This window comes from Arachis hypogaea, chromosome 15 (genome assembly GCF_003086295.3).
Source record: "Arachis hypogaea cultivar Tifrunner chromosome 15, arahy.Tifrunner.gnm2.J5K5, whole genome shotgun sequence".
Taxonomy (NCBI): Eukaryota; Viridiplantae; Streptophyta; class Magnoliopsida; order Fabales; family Fabaceae; genus Arachis; species Arachis hypogaea.
In genome coordinates this window covers 93,309,008-93,328,282 of record NC_092050.1, presented here as the reverse complement: position 1 = coordinate 93,328,282, position 19,275 = coordinate 93,309,008, and the positions used below count along the sequence as shown (strand labels likewise).

The 19,275-nt window shown below is 39.4% G+C and overlaps 1 non-coding gene across 1 annotated transcript; it reads left to right on the top strand.

Annotated features, from left to right (window-relative positions):
- Positions 1-2,428: 2,428 nt before the first annotated feature.
- On the top strand, positions 2,429-2,535 carry LOC112752798 (small nucleolar RNA R71). Its single transcript, XR_003177213.1, has one exon. It is a non-coding gene; the product is annotated as a small nucleolar RNA R71 (small nucleolar RNA).
- Positions 2,536-19,275: the final 16,740 nt, after the last annotated feature.

Here is a 19,275-nt window from a genome sequence, read left to right as displayed (position 1 = left end):
AAGAAAAAGAGTTTGTTTATTTATGAATTTCAACTAACTAACTACTTGTGTATCCTTATGCATTTTGGTGGCACCATGGGGTGACACCAAACTTAGTTTGAAGCAATGTGATGAAAAGTTTTGTTCAAAGCTCCCAAGACTAGCATGCAATCTTGGTTTGCTTTGAACACCAAACTTGTTCTTCACTATATACTGCATGATAAATATTTCACCAAGTGTTTGTCAAGTTTGGGTTGAAATTCATAAACATTGATTTATTCATTATTTTAAAAACATATAAAACATGGGTTGCCTCCCATGAAGCGCTTCTTTAGCGTCATTAGCTTGACGTTTTTCCCTCCATCAGGGTGGTTGGTAGTGCTTAAAATCCTCCCCTCTTGCTGTGGACTTATATCCATTGGTTGGATCAATGATCTCCACATGTTCCAGGGAAAGAACTCTGTTGATAGTGAAGACCTTAGGTAACTGAGATGGTACAGTGGGGAGATTAGGGAGAATATCTGGGAAGTAAGCTGAGACAACTCTATCCCCTGGAGAGAAGTCTTCCGTAGGGATTTTCTTGTTCCTCCACCTCCTTGGTACCATCTTCTTTATTTCTTTTGAGGTTGCCTTCCCCTTGGTGACCTCTTTTTCTAAAGGAGTTGTGATGCTGTCTTTACCTGCCTCTAGAGGTTTAGGTTCCTCCAATTTTTCCTTGAGCTGTGGCAATTGCTATTTTCCTTGTTTATCAATTAAGGGGATCTCAGAATGAACTGGCTGTGCTCCAGTGCTTGTCTCCTTGTCCTCTTGATCTGTTTCTTGTGAGAGTTTGAAAACATTGAAGCTGAGTCGTTCATCATGGATTCTCAATATTAGCTTCCCTTTCTCTACATCAATAAGTGCTCTGGCCGTAGCTAGGAATGGTCTTCCCAATATGATTGGGTGAGTGTGCCTTTCTTCCATGTCCAGGATGACAAAGTCTGTTGGGAGGAAGTATTTTCCAACCTTTAGCAACACATTTTCCACCACTCCTATTGCTTGCTTTTGAGTTTTGTCAGCCAGTCTAATGATTACATCTGTGGGCATTATCTCATTGATCTGCAGCCTCTTCACCAGGGATAAGGGCAGTAAGTTGATGCTGGCCCCCAAATCACATAGTGCTCTATCGAACATAGTTTCACCTATGGCACAAGGGATGTGAAAACTCCCTGGGTCTCTTTTTTTTGTAGGCAACTCAGGTTGAATAAGGGCACTACATTCTTTGTTCATCACTATAGTCTGGCCTCCCTTGAGTGAGCTTTTCCTGGGAAGAAGTTCTTTCATATACTTGATGAATGCAGGCATTTGTTGAATTGCCTTGATGAATGGTATGTTTACATGCAGAGATGCAAACAAGTCTAGGAACCTTGAGTATATTCTCTTTCCCACAACACCATTGAACAGTTGAGGGAAGGGTGCATAGAGCTTCAGCAGCTCTTGTTGTGAGATTTCTGGTTCTTGGTGATCTCTATCCTCCTCCTTTGTTGAGTTGTCTTCAGGTTGTTCAAAAAGTTTGCCTTGCTTGTCTTCAGTCTCTTGATCACTTGTAGTGACCATTTTGCAATTTTCCCATCTTACTTTCTTTGCTTCTCCTTTGGGGTTTTTCTATGTGTCACTTGGGAAGCTGTCAGTAGGTTTGGAAATCTTCTCAGCTAAATATCCCACCTGGAATTCCAGCTTCCTAATGGTCTCTCCTTGGTTTTTAATATTGGCTCGCACCTCCTCTTTGAACACCTTATTTTCTTGAATCTCTTGGCATATTCCTTCAAGTAAGGCTTCAATCTTAGAGAGCTTATCATCAATTGATGGGTGATTCAGAGCAGATGTGCTGTTTTGGTTTTGATAAGCGTGTGGAGAAGTGTTGTTGTGGGGGTGTTGAGATGTCCTCTGTGTAAATTGCTGGTGAGCTGTATTATTGTTAGAGTTGTAACGTCTCTGGTCTTGGTTTTGATCTTGCTCACTTTCCCACCCAAAGTTTGGGTGGTTTCTCCATCCAGGGTTGTAGGTCTTGGAGTATGGATCATAGTTTTTCCTTGGTGAATTCCCAATGTAGTTGGCTTGCTCCTGACTACCCTCTGCTTCTTCATTCACTCCTTCTTGGGTTGTTGATGAAGTTGAGATTGCTGCTACTTGGTTCATCTCCATCTTCTTGGTGAGGTCAGCCAGCTGCTGGGTAATGAGCTTGTTTTGGGCCAACAGAGCATCTATATTGTTTAGCTCCATTACTCATCTTGTGTTCCCTCTTTCGAAAGCATAGAAGTAGTCGTTCTCTACTACTGTTTCAATAACATCTATGGCTTCCTCAATAGTCTTCTTCTTGTTCAAAGATCTTCTGGATGAATGGTCTACAGCTTTCTTTGACTCATAAGAGAGCCCTTCATAGAAAATGTGCAGCTGAACCCATTCGTTGAACATATCTGGTGGGCACCTCCTTGTGAGGTCTTTAAACCTCTCCCATGCTTCATATAGAGTCTCACCATCTTGTTGCCTGAAAGTTTGGACCTCAGCTCTCAGCCTATTGATTCGTTGAGGAGGGTAAAATCTTGCTAAGAATTTGTTTACCACGTCTTCCCAAGTTGTCAAGCTTTCCCTTGGGAAAGATTCCAGCCACTTGGCTGCCTTGTCCCTGAGTGAGAATGGAAATAAGAGCAGTCTATAGGCATCAGGATGAACACCATTAGACTTCACTGTATCGCATATTCTCAGGAAGGTGGTCAAATGTTGATTGGGGTCTTCTTGAACACCTCCTCCAAACGAACAGTTGTTCTGAACAAGGGTGATGAGCTGTGGTTTAAGTTCAAAGTTGTTGGCATGGATTGTTGGCTTTTGGATGCTACTTCCACAATTGCCTGGGTTTGGATTGATGTAAGAGCCCAAAACTCTTCTGTCCTCCCTAGCATGATTTGCTCCACCTCCTCCCCCATGATTGTGATCCTCTTCTTCATGATGGTTTTCCATGTTATCTTCCATGTTTGGTTCAAAGAATTCCTCTTCTTCCTCAACACCAACCACTTTCTTTCCTCTTGCTTCCCTCCTCAATCTAAGGAAGGTCCTCTCAGGTTCAGAATCGAAAGAAGTTGAAGCCCCGCTTCTTCTCCCTGTCATACAACCATCAAGTGCAAGCAAGAAAAGATAGGTGCATAAAGTATTTTTGTCAGAATTACTGTTAGTTGTGGGTGATGCAATATATCAAACAGTTAGTGGGTTAGCAAACAGAATTGAAAATAACAAAGAAAAACAAAAGAGTAGAAGGGGAAGGAAAGAAGTTTAGCTAAAACAGAAAGTAAATCACTCAAACAGAAAATGAAATTCAAAAAATAAAAATGCTCAATCTAGTGATCTTCCAATTTGATCATTGTTGTTGCACAATCAATCCCCGACAACGGCGCCATAAACTTGATGCGTGTGGAAACTGTCTCTCAACGAATTTCATTCGGCAAGTGTACCGAATTTGTCGTCAAGTAAAAACTCACAATAGAGTGAGGTCAAATCCCATAGGGATTGATTGATCAAGCAACTTTAATTAGAAGAATGTTCTAGTTGAGCGAATCCAGAATTTGGGTTGAGAGTTGCAGAAAATAAAATGGCGGGAATGTAAATAACAGAAAAGTAAATGCTAGAATTAAAGGACTGGAAGTAAATGACTGAAAATAAATTACAGAATTGTAAATGGGAATGGGAGATTTGCTCATAAAAGTAAATGGCAAAAATTAAAGAGAATGGGTAAGATCAGAGATGGGGAGTCCATTGGGCTTAGGAGATGTTGCAATTCTCCAGATCAAGTTCATTTTCATCTCTTCCTCAATCAATGCACTCATTGATCTCCTTGGCAATCTGAATTGATTGAATTACAATTTCTTGCAATTCAATCTCTCAAATCTTGATCAATAGCCAATTCCTTGGTCAATTGCTCATGATAAGAGATGAAGTATGGTCACTGATTATACCACATGCATTTCCCAAATCAAGTATTGAGAGGGTTATAGTCACATACCCATCCAAACCCAATTTGGTCCAGCATGAGAAAGCATTTCTAGCTTGATCTCTTCATTCCTCTTTCAAGGTTCAGAAGAGATCCAAGTTTGAATAGCTTCTTTTCCAAGATAACTACTCAATTGGATGAAGATCGAAAGCTTTCAAGTAAAATCAAGAGAAAAGATAGAAGAAGAATAATGAAAATTAGTATTGATCCATCAAATTACAACAGAGCTCCCTAACCCAATGAAAGGGGTTTAGTTGTTCATAGCTCTAGAAAATGAAAACAAAGATGGAGAATACATCATAAAACTAGAAATTGCAGAAAAGGTAAAATATAGAGAGTAGTTCTCTTTTTCCAACTTCCAGAACTCCTTCAACAATTCAAAGCTACTCCTATATATACTACTTCTCTCAGCTTCTAGTTAGCTCTTCAAGTCTTGGGCCTTTGGATCTTGAGGTTGAAGCAGTTCTCTTCTTCATTTGGTATTGGCTTTACTTGCAGAGAGAAAGTGTGAAGTGGGCAGAGACTTTAGCTCAGGACGTTAGGGGTGTTAACGTTTAGTGAAAATATGAGCTCGAGAACGTTAGTGACAATCAACTTTCTTACTAACGTTCCCAAGTAAAAGCTACGTTAACTTCAACGTTAGTGGCACAAACATTGCCACTAACGTTGCCTCTATGTCCTTCGCACACGTTATTGAGACTTAACATTCCCAATAACTTTGAAAAGCCCCCTTTGTTTCCCACGTTAGAGCTCACGTTAACTTAGTTAACGTGACTCTTTAATGTGGGCTTGCCATCCTTCGAGAACGTTAGTGACACTCAACTTTGTCACTAACGTTCCAAGGTGCCCCTATGTCTCATGTTAGAGTCCACGTTAACTAGGTTAACGTGGCTTCTAACGTGGCCATGCTTAGCCATCCCCAACGTTAGTGACAATGTTGAGTGTCACTAACGTTGGCCATTCTTTCACTCATCAACGTTAGCTTCCACGTTAACTAAGTTAACGTGGAGGTTAACGTGGCTCCTTGGGGGGTTGTGTGGTTGCTTCCAACGTTAGTGACAATGTTGGGTGTCACTAACGTTGTCGACCACTCTTGCTTCTTACGTTAGCTCCCACGTTAACCAAGTTATCGTGGGAGTTAACGTGGTATATTTCTCCTTAGGCCAACGTTAGTGACAATGTTGAATGTCACTAACGTTGGCGTTTCTTCCCCTTTTTAACGTTAGAGGCCACGTTAACTAGGTTAACGTGGACTCTAACGTGGCCACTTATGAGCATTTGCCAACGTTAGTGACAATGTTATGTGTCACTAACGTTGGCTCAACTTCCCTTCTCCACGTTAGAGTTCACGTTAACTTAGTTAACGTGACTCTTAACGTGGTCAATGATGGCTTCGAGAGCGTTATTGGCAATCACTTTTCTCATTAACTTTGCAAGTTACCTCCCATTCCTTGCTTCCTTTGGTCCTGAAATCAAGCAATAGAGTGCATCAAAGTTCTAGTCCAAGTCATGGGTAATACAACATACAATTTGTCACTAAACTCATGCAAAATTCTCATGAAATAATGTAAAATGCACAATGTATGCTTGAATCAAGGTGTAAGTGAATATCTACCCAAAACTAGCTTATTTCCTAAGGAAATGCATGAAACTAACCTAAAAACAGTAAAGAAAAGGTCAGTGAAACTGGCCAAGATGCCCTGGCATCAGGATCTTCCAGTGGAAGTCGATGAAATTTGTAGTTCTACTGCAGAAGAGAGACTAACTGAGGCTTAAGCTCAAAATTGTTAGCTCCAATGGTAGGTACAACAATGCTTCTGCCATAAAAGTCAGAGGTAGGCATGGTGAAGTCACCAAGGACCTTTCTGGGCTCCTCTTGTGGTTTGCCATATCCTCAGTTTCTTATTCAAAACTTTCTGAAAGGTCTCTTCCGGAGTATTGTGCTTTAGCTAGTTGTAAACGCCTCCTCAAAGTCTTCTCATGTTCAGGATCAGGAGTCAAGAGGGGTTCTTTATCCCTGTTCTTGGTCATAAACAATAAGCCAAGAAAAAAAAGGAAAAGAAAGAGACTGCCAATAGACAAGAAGCTCCTCTTTAAAGTCAGAAGTAGAGAAGAAAGAAAAAGATAAAAAAAATAAAAATAAAAATAAATAATATAAGTAGAGGAAAAATACCTTGAAAATAATAGATAAGAGTAAATAAGAGAGGATGAAAGTTGAGAAGATGGAAGAAAAATCACAAGAAAGCTTTCTATGCCAATTGGCGAGAAGCTCTAAGTGAGATGTGAAAAAGAAAGGAAAGAAGATAAAGAAGTTAAGGTAGACCGAGAAGAGATAAGGATAGGAGAGTTTTGAGAAGAAGAGTATTATAAATAGAAAAAGTAAATAAGAATTAAAATATTTGTATTTTTATTTAATTAATTAATTAATTTAATTTTCAAAAATTATGGTTAATAATTTAAAAATATTTTAAAATTGGTTAGTTAATTTTCAAAAATTGAAGAGAGAGAAGAGAGAGAAATTTTCGAAAATTAAGAGAGATGAGAGTTAATAAGGTGGTTTTGAAAAAAAGAGAGAGAAAAGTAGAAATTATTTACGAAAATTAAGAATAGAAGAGTTAGTTAGGAGGTTTTGAAAAAGAAGAGAGAGAAGAAGGGGATATGATTTTCAAAAATTGAGAGAGAAAAAAGTTAGTTAGGTAGTTTTGAAAAATAAGAGGGAGAAGATAAGATATTAATTAAGAAAAGATAAAAATAAAAAAAATAAAAATAGAAGATAAGATAAGAAAAGATTTAAATTTAAAATAAGATAAGAAGTAAGAAAAGATTTTGAAATTTGAAAAAGATAAGGTATGAAATTAAAAAAAAAAGATTTTGAAATTGATTTTAAAAAGATAAGATTTTAAAATTTGAATTTTGAAGAAGATATGATTTTAAAATTTGAATTTTGAAAAAGATAAGATAAGATTTTTTGAATTTTGAAAAAGATATGATAAGTTTTGAAAAAGATAAGATTTTTGAAAAATATATGATTTTTAATTTTGAAAAAAATTTGATTTTTGAAAACTTGACAACTAAGATATGATAAGATAAAATTTTAAAAATTGAAATCTGAATTTTATTGAAAAAATTCAAAAATTAAGTGGAAATTAAGTTAGAAAATATTTTTTTATTTTTTAATTTATGATGAAAGAGAAAAACACCAAAAAGACACAAGACTTATAATTTTTAGATCTAGCACCCCGTTATTTTCGAAAATTTGGAGAGAAACACCAAGGGACACCAAACTTAAAAATTTTAAGATCAAAACACATGCAAGACGCAAGAACACCTTAAAGACTCACAAGAACACAAAGAACAAAATTTAAAGAATCAAAGAATTCAAGAACATAAAAAGAACATTAAACTTAAAATTTTTAGAAAACCAAGACTAAATTTTCGAAAATTGCAAGAAAAATAAAAAGGAAACACCAAACTTAAATACTTGACACAAGAATTAAATAAAGAAAAATTATTTTTGAAAAGTTTTAAAAAGACATACTCAAAGAAACAACAATTACCAAGAACATGAACACAACGCTCTAGCCAATTGAACTACAAAAATAATATATATATATATATATATATATATATATATATATATTTTTTTTTTGAAAAAGTTTTTATGATTTTCGAAAATTTGAAGAAGAGTAAAATAAAAATAAAATACTCAAAGACTCAAACTAAGAACACTAACAAAGACTCAGACAGAGAAAAGACAAATAGTTTAAACAAAATATAGGAAGAAGTTTTAAAATTTTTGAAATTGAAAAATAGAAAACAAGAACATTGAAGACTCAATACCAAGAACAAAAATTGAACAAAGAAAGGAAAAATATTTTTGAAAAAAGTTTTTAATTTTTCAAAAAATTGGAAGAAGAAAATAAAAGTAGAAAAGCTAACAAAATTAAAGAAAGCACCTGATCTAGGGAGCAAGACAATCCTTCAGTTTATCCAAACTCAACAATCCCCGACAACGGCGCCAAAAACTTGGTGCGTGTACACAAACCCCACACTTCCGTATAGCAATACCAGCAAGTGCACTGGGTCGTCCAAGTAATACCTGAGCGAGTCAGGGTCGATCCCACGAGGATTGTGGCTTGAAGCAAGAAATGGTTGTCTTGCAGGTCTTAGTCAGATTGAATCAGAAGGTTGATAGATAAATATTTATGGGATTATTTGAAATAAGGATAGGAATTATATGCAGGGAATAGTAAATAATAGGAATAGAGTTGAGAGTCGGAGTTGCTTTGTTTTTCTGAATTAACTCTGGTACTACTGCTCTCCTTGCTTGTGAGTGATTTCTTCAATGGCTGCAGGCTATATGTGATTGACACTAGTTTGAGTAGCTGCCAATGCTCCTCCGGATCTGAACCCCAGGTTTAGTGCGGATCTATCTCTACTTGATGGTGAAGCGCGTACAGTCCATTTTCCTTCATGATCCTACTCAAAATGCCACAGACAAGGTCGGATCTTCCGGATTAGAGAATGATGTATCTTTGGTTCTAGCCTCTACCAAGGAGACCCTAATCTCCCCAGAAATCAGCTGAACTGATGTCTCAAGAAGTCCCCTATGAAATCGTGGATTAGCCGTCTGAGAAACATATATTCAAGCTGGTGGTTCATCATTGTTCGGTGAAAGACACACTCTGAACCCATGTAGAATGTGATAACCTTATGCCAGTTCAACACATTCATATTGATGAAGAACGAATATACATCTTAGAATTAATCAAACACGGATCGAAGAGAAACAATAATACTTTTATTAATTCATAGGACTCAGCAGGGCTCCTCCCCTCAACCTAAGAGGTTTAGAAACTCATACTAATGTGTAAACAATGGTAAAAACATGTATAATGAGAAAAGTGATGTCTATTCCTCCAAAGGTACGAATTACATAAACATAATCCCTTAAATACTAAACAGATGACTAGTAAGGGTAAAACAGTCTATTTAGTGCTAAAATCTACTTCTGAGGCCCACTTGGTAAGTGTTTGGGATGAGTTTAATGAGATCCACGTGCTATGAGACTCCTTGGGCGTGGAATGCCAGCTAGGGGGTCCTCTCTGGGCCTTTGGACGCTGGCTCTGCTCTTTGGGCGCTGGACGCCTGGAATGGGGCATGAAGCTGGCGTTAGATGCCAGTTTTGGGCATTCTAATCCGAAGAAAAGCATGAACTATTATATATTGCTGAAAAGATATAGAAGTCAGCTTTCTATAGCCATTGAGAGCACTTCATTTGGACTTCTGTAGCTCAAGAAAAGCTCTTCCAAATGCAGACATGTTAGATTTGGACAGCATCTGCATTGCTTTCTCTGTCTCTGAATCAGACTTCTGCTCCAGCTCCTCAATTTCAGCCAAAAAATACCTGAAATTGCCCAAAAACACAAAAACTCATAGTAGAATCTAAAAGTGTGAATTTAACACTAAAACCTATAAAAACTTAATGAAAACTAAATAAAAACTACTAAAAACTATATGAAAGCTAAGTGATGCCAAAAAGCGTATAAAATATCCGCACATCAGTGAACCTTTTCAGATTATGACTCAGCTTTGCTAGAGTCCCTAGATAGAGGTATCCAGAGTTCTTAAGCATACTCTTTTTTCTTTGAACCATGACTTTAACCGCTCAGTCTCAAGTTTGTTACTTGACATCTTCACGCCACAAATGCACAGTGTCCGTACCCTTCCTGCATAACTCTCTGTTTGGCACCATGCAGCAGCACCCTCCCCACACCATTCTCGCATGGTGGATTTTTGGGAGTGACGTATACGCGTGGGTCACGCGTACGCATGGGTGGTTGGAATCTTAGGGTCACGCGTATGCGTGGGTGACGCGTACGCGTGGATGGGTGCTCTGTTTTTCAAAATTTTTTCAAGTTCTAGCACATCAAGCATTCCAAACATCCAAACAGTCATCTAAACACCACCAAACGTTATTAAAGACACTAGACTAGCAAATAAACTTAACAAACCAAAATAAACATGAAATTAAACTAATTTTACCAATATTTACAAAAGAGAAAATGAAAAGATTTTACCATGGTGGGGTGTCTCCCACCTAGCACTTTTATTTAAAGTCCTTAAGTTGGACATTTTGGTGAGCTCTTTGTCATGGTGGCTTGTGCTTGTACTCATCCTTGAACTTCCACCAATGCTTGGACTTCCAATAAGCTCCAAAGTTCACAATTAATAGCATCAATCCTTGATGGAGTTCCACACAAGCTATGAGCTCCCATAATTGATCCTCATGTATGCCGCGATCCTAAATCTTGATTCTACATCCATCTTCAAGTTGATCAATACAAATCCAATCGGGTGATAAGCAAGCCGAATTCTTACTAAAGCAACCAAATAACATCCTAGACCCAAGCAATCTAGCTGTACACCAAACCTTGCAATTAGACTTTGAGCTTTCAACTACAATAAACCAAAACTTGTGTTTCCAACCACTTACCATCTCCCTTTTACTCTTAAAGCCACAAAGAGCTCTAACTTGCCCATCCATCTCAAGCAAACCATATTCAAGTGGGAAAGTAAAGTTTAAGGATAAGAATTTTATCTACTTGAATGTTGTGTTGGATGGTGATTTAGGGAGGGTTGTCTCCAATGATCTTACAAGCTCCACTCCCTTTTGCTTTTCTTGATTTACCTCCACCTTTTGGTAGTTTTCTTCCAATCCCATTTCTTCTTCATTGCTTGTCAAGGGTATGAGAGGTTGTGCACATTCTTCTATGACCTCAATTTCATGTCCAATGAGAGAGTATTCAATTATAGATAGAAATTCTTCAATGATTGAATCCATCTCTTGATCAGTCTCTTCAAAGTCTTCAACCATGATATGCTTTAGAAGTTGTGCGCTAGCCTCCTCCACATCAATATTAAGCTTCTTGGAAGAGGGCTCTATAATTCTACATTCCCATGGAGGTTCGGCATCTCCTAAGTCTTCAACCACTTCTTCCTCTTCAATAATTACGGCTTCCTCCAATTGTTCCAATACAAAATCTAATTCCTCATTCTCCATCAGATTTTTTAATCTCTCCTTCATACTTCGTTCTTCATTAGATTCTCCACATTTCTCGATGGGGTGGCCTTGAGTGCATAAGCGTTGGGAGGGTAAGTTGGTTACTACCTTGGTCAAGGTAGCCATGAATTCTTCTTGCCTCTTTTGAAATTTAAGTCGCTCTTGACGAAAGGTATGAAGCTCCCTTTGATCTTGGAGAATGGTGCAAAGGGGGTCATCTATTGGGGATTGGAGTGGATATGATGGTTCATTGTTTGGAGGAAAGGGTTCATAATAGGAATGTGGTTCATCTTGGTAATAATATGGAGATGGTGCATATTGAGATGGTGGTTCTTGGGGGTATTGATGTTGGAATGGTGGTGGCTTTATGTATGGTTCATATGGCCCATATGATTCTTGATATGGTGGATAAGGATTAGGGTCATACGGAGGTGTTTGGTGGTATGTGGCTTGTGAGTATAGTGTTTAAGGGCTATATTGAGGAGAGGTTTCATAGGCATATAGTAGTTGTGATTGATAATCATAAGGAGGTCTGATAAACCCTAATTTTGTGGTTTATATTGTGCTTAATTTGGGGGGTTTTGTCAATATTTCTCACACTTATTCACAAAAAATGCATGGTTTTGTGTTTCTTTCCTAATATTGCTCCATGATGAAAAACATGCTTATTTTGCCTTAGAATTGCTATATTTTGATTCTCTTTTATTGCCATTCGATGCCGTGATATATTTGTTGAGTGATTTTAGAATTATTAGGGCAAGAATGGCCTAGAAGAGAGAAAGAAAGCATGCACAAGAAGAAGGAACATGAAGATTTAGATTTTGGGAAATTCAGCATTGGTGCGCACGCGCACGCGTGGCTGAGGATAGCTAGAAATTGCGCGCAAGGATGGACGCATCCGCACGGATCAGAGGATTCCCATCGACGCGCACGCGCACTTGGCGCGCACGCGTGGATCTCAAAAGCAATCGGCGCGCACGCACGCATGGCGCGCACGCGCGGAAAGCTGCACGTGACCTCATTAAAGGAAATCGTGCCTGGCAATTTCTGAGGCTAATCAGGCCCAAATTCAAGCTGTTTCTGTATGGAAAAGACCCAAGGATGCTAGGGAGAAAGGGGGGATCATTCATTTTACACTAGATACAATTTTTAGCTAGTTTTTTGTTCTTTGTTCTTCTAGAGAGAGAAACCTTTGTTCATCTCTAGATCTAGCTTTAATTTGATCTTCCCTTGTTGAATTCTGAGTTAGATCTTGTTAATTACTAGTTTTAATTGTTTAATTTGAATTCCTTAGTATAATTTTGCTTAGATCTTGTGTTAGTTTATGAATTCTTGTCAATTGTCATTTTATACCCATTTCATGAATGTTGTAAATCTTGACTTGTTGATGTTACATTGATGATTTCTATGATTAATTGTGTTGTTTGAGTGATTGTATGTTGATAATTATTAGTGGGTACTTGTTAATTTCAATTTAATTGCAATTTGAACATGTCTTTTATTAATGCCTACCATGTGTTTGATGAATTGTTTACTTTGATTATGGAGTAGTTCTCTTTACTCTTGGCCTAGGCTAAGGGGATTGGGTAAACTTGAGTCATTGGGTCTAATGGATTTGATGGTTTGAGAATCCTTAGTGATCAATTTGATAGCCATTGACATTAAGCTACTACTAAGTCAATTAGTAGTGAGGTTAGAACTTATGGGTTAATGTTGACCAAACCATTTGACGTACTTCAAGTATAGAAGTAGACTTAATGAGTTTTGTTCCTCATAATTGTCAAGATATGGTTATTAGACAAGGATGGTGACCCCAATTCCCAAGCCTAGCCAAGAGTTGCTTTTATCATTCATATTTGAAAACCCAAATTCTTGATTAATTGTCTTAGTTATAGTTACTTGTTTAGTTTAGAATAGAATTACATTGGATGTTATCTCATTAGTTTAGAATTGCTCATATCTTGCTTAGTTATTTGAATTAGTTTCGTGCATTCGAAGATTACTTACTTGTTAAGATTCCTAGTTTAAATTCTTGCTCATGACTCACAAACCCGGATTTCTAACCAATGTTGAAGCACATGTTTGCTTATTCCTTGTGAGACGACCCGAGGTTTGAATACTTCGGTTATTTCTATTGGGGTTGAACTTGTGACAACCAAATCCATTTCTAAATTTGATACTCGAGGATTGTTGTTGGTAGAGCTATGCTTGTAACGTGACTTTATTGAGAAATTCTATTTCAACGTAATCCTCCAGCTCCATCAAATTTTTGGCGCCGTTGCCGGAGAATGGTTGCAACATATGCCTTGATATTGGTTATGTGAATATGTGAATATTGTAGATAGTTTATTTGCTTTCAATACTTAGCTATAGTTTATATTCCTTTTATATTTGTGTTATGACTCTCAAGTTTGATGACTCGGCCTCAACCAAATTCTAGCTTAGCCGATTTTGATCCCGAGATTGAAAGAACTTTGTTACATACTCGGCAAGCTAGACGGCGGTTGGATTATACGGCTAGTACTTCGGCCTCTCTTGAGGAACACACTGAATCACTAGGCGATACCGAGAGTGACTTGGAGTCCTCTACTTCCTATTCTTCTGTTGGCACTAATAATACATCTTTGAATCCTACAGGTGAGCCACACATGGCGGAGCCATGACGGATCACTTTGCATGAGCAAGGAGCTCCGGATATCATACTTCAACCGTTGCAAGCAAGGTATCCTAACCTTGATCCAAACTTTGAGTTGAAGAGTAGCTTGATAAATCTTCTTCCTAAGTATATTGGGTTGCCGGGTCAAGACCCTATCCGACATCTAAAGGATTTTCAAGTTGCTTGTTCTACGGCTCGAAGGCATGGAGCCGATGAGGTGGCTATCATGGTTTTTGCCTTCCCTTTCTCTCTTGAAGGGCAAGCGAAGACATGGTTTTATTCACAACCGGATGAAATTGTGACTAATTAGGATTTCTTGAGAAGAGAGTTTCTAGATAAATTCTTCCCACCGGAGAAGACCGACTACATCCGGAAGAAGATTTCGGGTATAATGCAAAAAGATCAAGAGAGTTTGTATGAGTATTGGAATCGGTTCAAGAGGCTATTGGAATCTTGTCCACACCATGGAATGAACACTCACTTGCTCATTAGCTACTTCACCAGAGGTCTCTGTGTGGAAGATAGAAGATTGCTCACCGCTTCAAGTGGTGGTTCCCTTTCGAAAAACAAAACGGAAGGAGAAGCTTGGAAATTGATAAAGGATGTTGCCAAAGTTACACAACATACAAGGGTGAGAAGTAATCCTCTCAAGGGTGTGGTAGAACCGTCTCCTTCCGAATTAAGCCTAACCAAAGCACTTGGGGATATGACCACCATCCTCACGCAAATACAAAAGGATCAAAAGGAATACTACTCCATCCAAGCCATCCAAGCCCCACCTCCAGTTGCTCAACTTGAAGGCCCTCCTAGGATTTGTGGTTTGTGCTCTAGCACCACACATTACACCGATCAATGCCATCAAATTCAAGAGGAGCATGCTCTTGTAGTAGCCAATGTGAATTAGAACAACCGTCCGCCCTATCCTTCTCAAGGCCAAAATAACTACCCTCATGGTAGTAATCAACATCAAGGGTGGAGGGATAATGCACAAGGGAGCAACCAAAACCAAAGATGGAACAACTCTTCTTCTCATCACAACAACAACCAATCTTCATCCCAATACCACCATAACAACACCAATTACCAAGCCAACCAAGGCCACTCCAATCAAAACAAAAACAACTACACCAAATACCAAGCACCACACCATAGACAACAATCCAACCAAACTCCTCCATCTTCCAACAATCAAGTTGATGAGCTTAGAGCCGCCATGGAGAAACGGGACGAGAGCAACAAGGCTCAATTTGACGCCTTGGGCGCCCAATTGGCTAACCTCACCAACATGCTTTCAAAGATGGCCATGTCAAACCAACCCTCAACCCCCAACAACAACACTAACCAACCCTCAAGCTCTTCTAACATTCCATCCCAATCCCAACCTAACCCAAAGGGTGGTCTCAACGCCATCACTCTATGGTCGGGGACTACATTGGAGGAGATACCTCCAAGGGTTATGGAGGACATTCATGAGGAATAAGTGGTTGTTGAAGCTCCACATGAAGAAGAAGCTGGTAGATAAAAGGCATGAGGAAGAAGGAGTAAGCCTCAAGGAACCCAAGAGGAAAGCTATAGTGGATGAGTCCACTCCTATTCCATTCCCATCCATGGTGAAGAAAGCAAAGAAAACACCGGAGTTTGATTTGAACATGCTACAAGTGTTCAAGAAGGTTGAGGTAACTATACCACTTCTTGATGCTATTTAACAAATTCTGAAGTATGCAAAATTTCTGAAAGACTTGTGCACACACAAGGATAGGATAGGAGAGTTGGAGACATTATCCTTGGGTAGTTTAATTTCCTCATTGATGGAACCTATTCCAAAGAAATGTGGTGACCCTAGACCTTGTTTGGTGTCTTGTTGTATTGGTGGACGTACTTTTCATGACTGTATATGTGATCTAGGAGCTTGCGTAAGCATCATGCCGCTTTCTATCTATGTGCGGTTGAATTTAGCTCCATTAAAGAAGTCGGCGGTGAGGTTTGCCTTAGCCGATAAAAGTGTGATCACGGTGATGGGAATAGCAGAAGATGTACTTGTGGCGATCAAGGATTTGGTCTTTCCGGTTGACTTTTACATCCTTGAAATGCCTTCAACAGAAAATAGAAGCTCATCCTCCGTTCTACTTAGTAGACCCTTTCTCAAGACCTCTAAATTCAAATTAGATGCCTTCACCGGTACATATTCCTTTGAGGTTGGAGACAAGACTATCAAGTTCAATTTGGAAGAAGCTATGAAGCATCCTCCCGAAGAGCATTCCATTCTCCGATGTGATGTAATTGATGAAGTGGTAGCGAAAGTGAAAGAAGAAGACCACAACAAGTTGTGCTACCCTATTGTTGAAGAGACGGATGACCAAGAGCATGAACTCCGTGAGAATGAACTCCGTGAGCTTGATGAAAAGGAACCTCAGCTTGAGAAAAAGAGTGAGCTGAAGCCCCTTCCATCTCATTTGAAGTATGCTTTCTTAGAGGACAACCAAAGGTTTCCGGTCATTATTGCTAGTGAGCTTTCAAGTGAAGAAGAAGAAAAGCTCCTAGATATTCTAAGAAGGTACAAGAAAGCAATTGGATGGAGCCTAGCCAATATTGTGGGGATTGACCCGCGCAAGTGCATGCATCGGATATTTCTCCAAGAGGGAGCTAGGCCGGTTAGGCAACCACAAAGAAGGCTCAACCCAACTATCCTCGATGTGGTAAAGAAGGAGGTCACTAGATTACTTGATGCGGGTATCATATACCCAATTTCTGACAGTGAATGGGTGAGCCCGGTCCAGGTCGTTCCCAAGAAATCGGGCATTACTGTGGTTAAGAAGGATGATGGTGGCGTGGTCACCAAGAGAGTACAAAATGCGTGGCGCATGTACATCGATTATAGGAGATCGAACGCCGCTACAAGAAAAGACCACTACCCTTTGCCCTTTATCGATCAAATGTTGGACCGTTTGGCGGGTAAAACCCATTATTGCTTTCTTGATGGATTCACTGGTTACTTCCAGATTCACATTGCTCCTGAAGATCAGGAAAAGACCACATTCACTTGCCCTTTTGGCACCTTTGCCTATAAAAGGATGCCATTTGGACTATTTAATGCACATGCTACTTTTCAGTGGTGTATGACCAGTGTTTTTTCCGATCTAATGGAGAATTGTCTGGAAGTCTTTATGGATGACTTCAGTGTTTATGGAACTTCATTTGATTGTTGCTTAGAAAACTTGGCTAAGGTCTTAGCTAGATGTGTTGACACTAACCTTGTCTTGAATTTTGAAAAGTGTCACTTTATGGTAAGACAAGGTATCGTGTTAAGACATGTAGTATCTCATGAAGGCATTTCTGTAGACCTGGCCAAGGTCGATGTTATCACCACTTTACCTCACCCCTCATCTGTGAGGGAGGTTCGCTCGTTCTTGGGACATGCAGGATTTTACAAGTGCTTTATCAAAGATTTCAGCAAAATTGCCTTGCCATTGTCGCGCCTACTCCAAAAGGATATGGACTTTGAGTTTGACAGTGAATGTGTGAAAGCTTTTGAAGAGCTAAGGAGAGTTCTCACCACGGCACCGATTGTGCGAGGCCCCAACTGGACGTTGCCATTTGAGATAATGTGCGATGCATTAAACCATGCTGTAGGTGCCGCACTTGCATAGCGCGATGGTAAACTCCCTTATGTCATTGCTTACTCTTCTAAAACAGTAGATGCAGCACAATCCAACTATACCACTACAGAAAAGGAACTCCTAGCTATTGTTCATGCTTTAGATAAATTCAGATCTTATCTGCTAGGGTCCAAGATAGTGGTTTACACGGATCATGCAGCTTTAAAGTACTTATTGACAAAGAATGTGCCAAAGCCTAGACTCATACGTTGGACCTTGCTTTTGCAAGAATTCGACATTGAGATTAGGGACCGGAGTGGATCTCAAAACCTGGTTGCGGATCATTTAAGCCACATTGAAAATTTAAAATTTGACCCATTTCTGATCAATGACTCATTCTCATTGGATAGTTTACATGCTGTGACAGATAGTTTTCCTTGGTTTGCCACGATGGCGAACTACTTGGTTGCGAAAATCTTCCCTTCCAACTTTTCTAAAAACCAAAGGGACAAGTTGAGGAGTGATTCCAAATACTACATTTGGGATGACCCTCACTTGTGAAAGAGGGGAACGGACCAAGTAATTCGACGATGTGTGCCGAAATCTAAAATTCAACCCATTCTGGAAGCTTGCCATTCGTCCGAATGTGGTGGCCACTTTGGCCCACAAAGGACAGCTAAAAAGGTGTTGGATTGTGGATTCTGGTGGCCAACCTTATTCAAGGATGCTAACCGGTTCTGTGTGTCTTACCATCAGTGTCAGAAGTCGGGAAACACATCCCAAAGGGATGAAATGCCTCAGCAACCTATGCTGTTCTGTGAAATATTTGATGTATGGGGCATTAACTTTATGGGACCATTTCCCAATTCCAGTGGGTATCTGTATATTCTGTTAGCGGTTGATTACGTGTCAAAGTGGGTAGAAGCAATACCTACCCGCCTTGACGACGCCAATACCGTCATTTCTTTTATTAGGAATAATATTGTATGCCGTTATAGGTTTCCATAAGCAATCGTGAGCGACCAAGGATCCCACTTTTGTAACAGAAAAGTAGAGGCATTGCTCAAGCGCTATGGAGTGTCGCATAAGGTTGCTACTGCTTATCATCCGCAAACCAATGGACAAGCGAAAGTGTCCAACTGGGAGATTAAGAGAATCTTAGAGAAAGTGGTCAATCCACAAAGGAAGGATTGAAGCCTCCGGTTAGGAGATGCACTATGGGCGTATAGAACGGCCTACAAAGCTCCATTAGGGATGAGTCCCTTCCGGATCATCTATGGTAAGGCATGCCACCTTCCGGTGAAAATTGAGCATAGAGCCTATTGGGCGGTAAAGCAGTGCAACATGGATTTGACCAAGGCGGGTGAAGCCAGAAAATTACAGCTAGAGGAGCTCGAGTGTTTGAGGAATGAATCATATGAGAATGCCCGGATCTATAAAGAAAAGACTAAAGTATTTCATGACCATCACATCCGGAAGAAGGACTTTCAAGAAGGTGATAAGGTTCTCCTCTACAACTCGAGGCTTTGATTCATGCCTGGAAAGCTCCGCTCTAGATGGGAAGGACCTTTCAAGGTGAAGGAGATAAAGCCCTATGGAGTGGTGGAGCTGTTTGATCCTAAAAGTGAAGCAACTTTCAAGGTGAATGGACATAGAGTGAAGAAGTATCATGGCTACAAGCTCCCAAAAGAGCTAGAGGTGTTCCTATTGGCGGATGCACCTAAGGAAGGAGAAGCTTAAGTGACTGAGCGTCCAACTTAAGGACGTTAAAGAAAAGTGCTTGGTGGGAGGCACCCCACCGTGGTAAGATCTTCCTTGTGTACAAATTCTTGTTTTAGCTTTAGATTTTTGTGAATTTTGTGACTTCTTAATGTTGTTGATTGCATAGGAAAGCTAGTTTTATTATTTGACGAACTTGATTTGCTGCTAGTAAAGAATTTTTATAAAAATAATCGCGTTG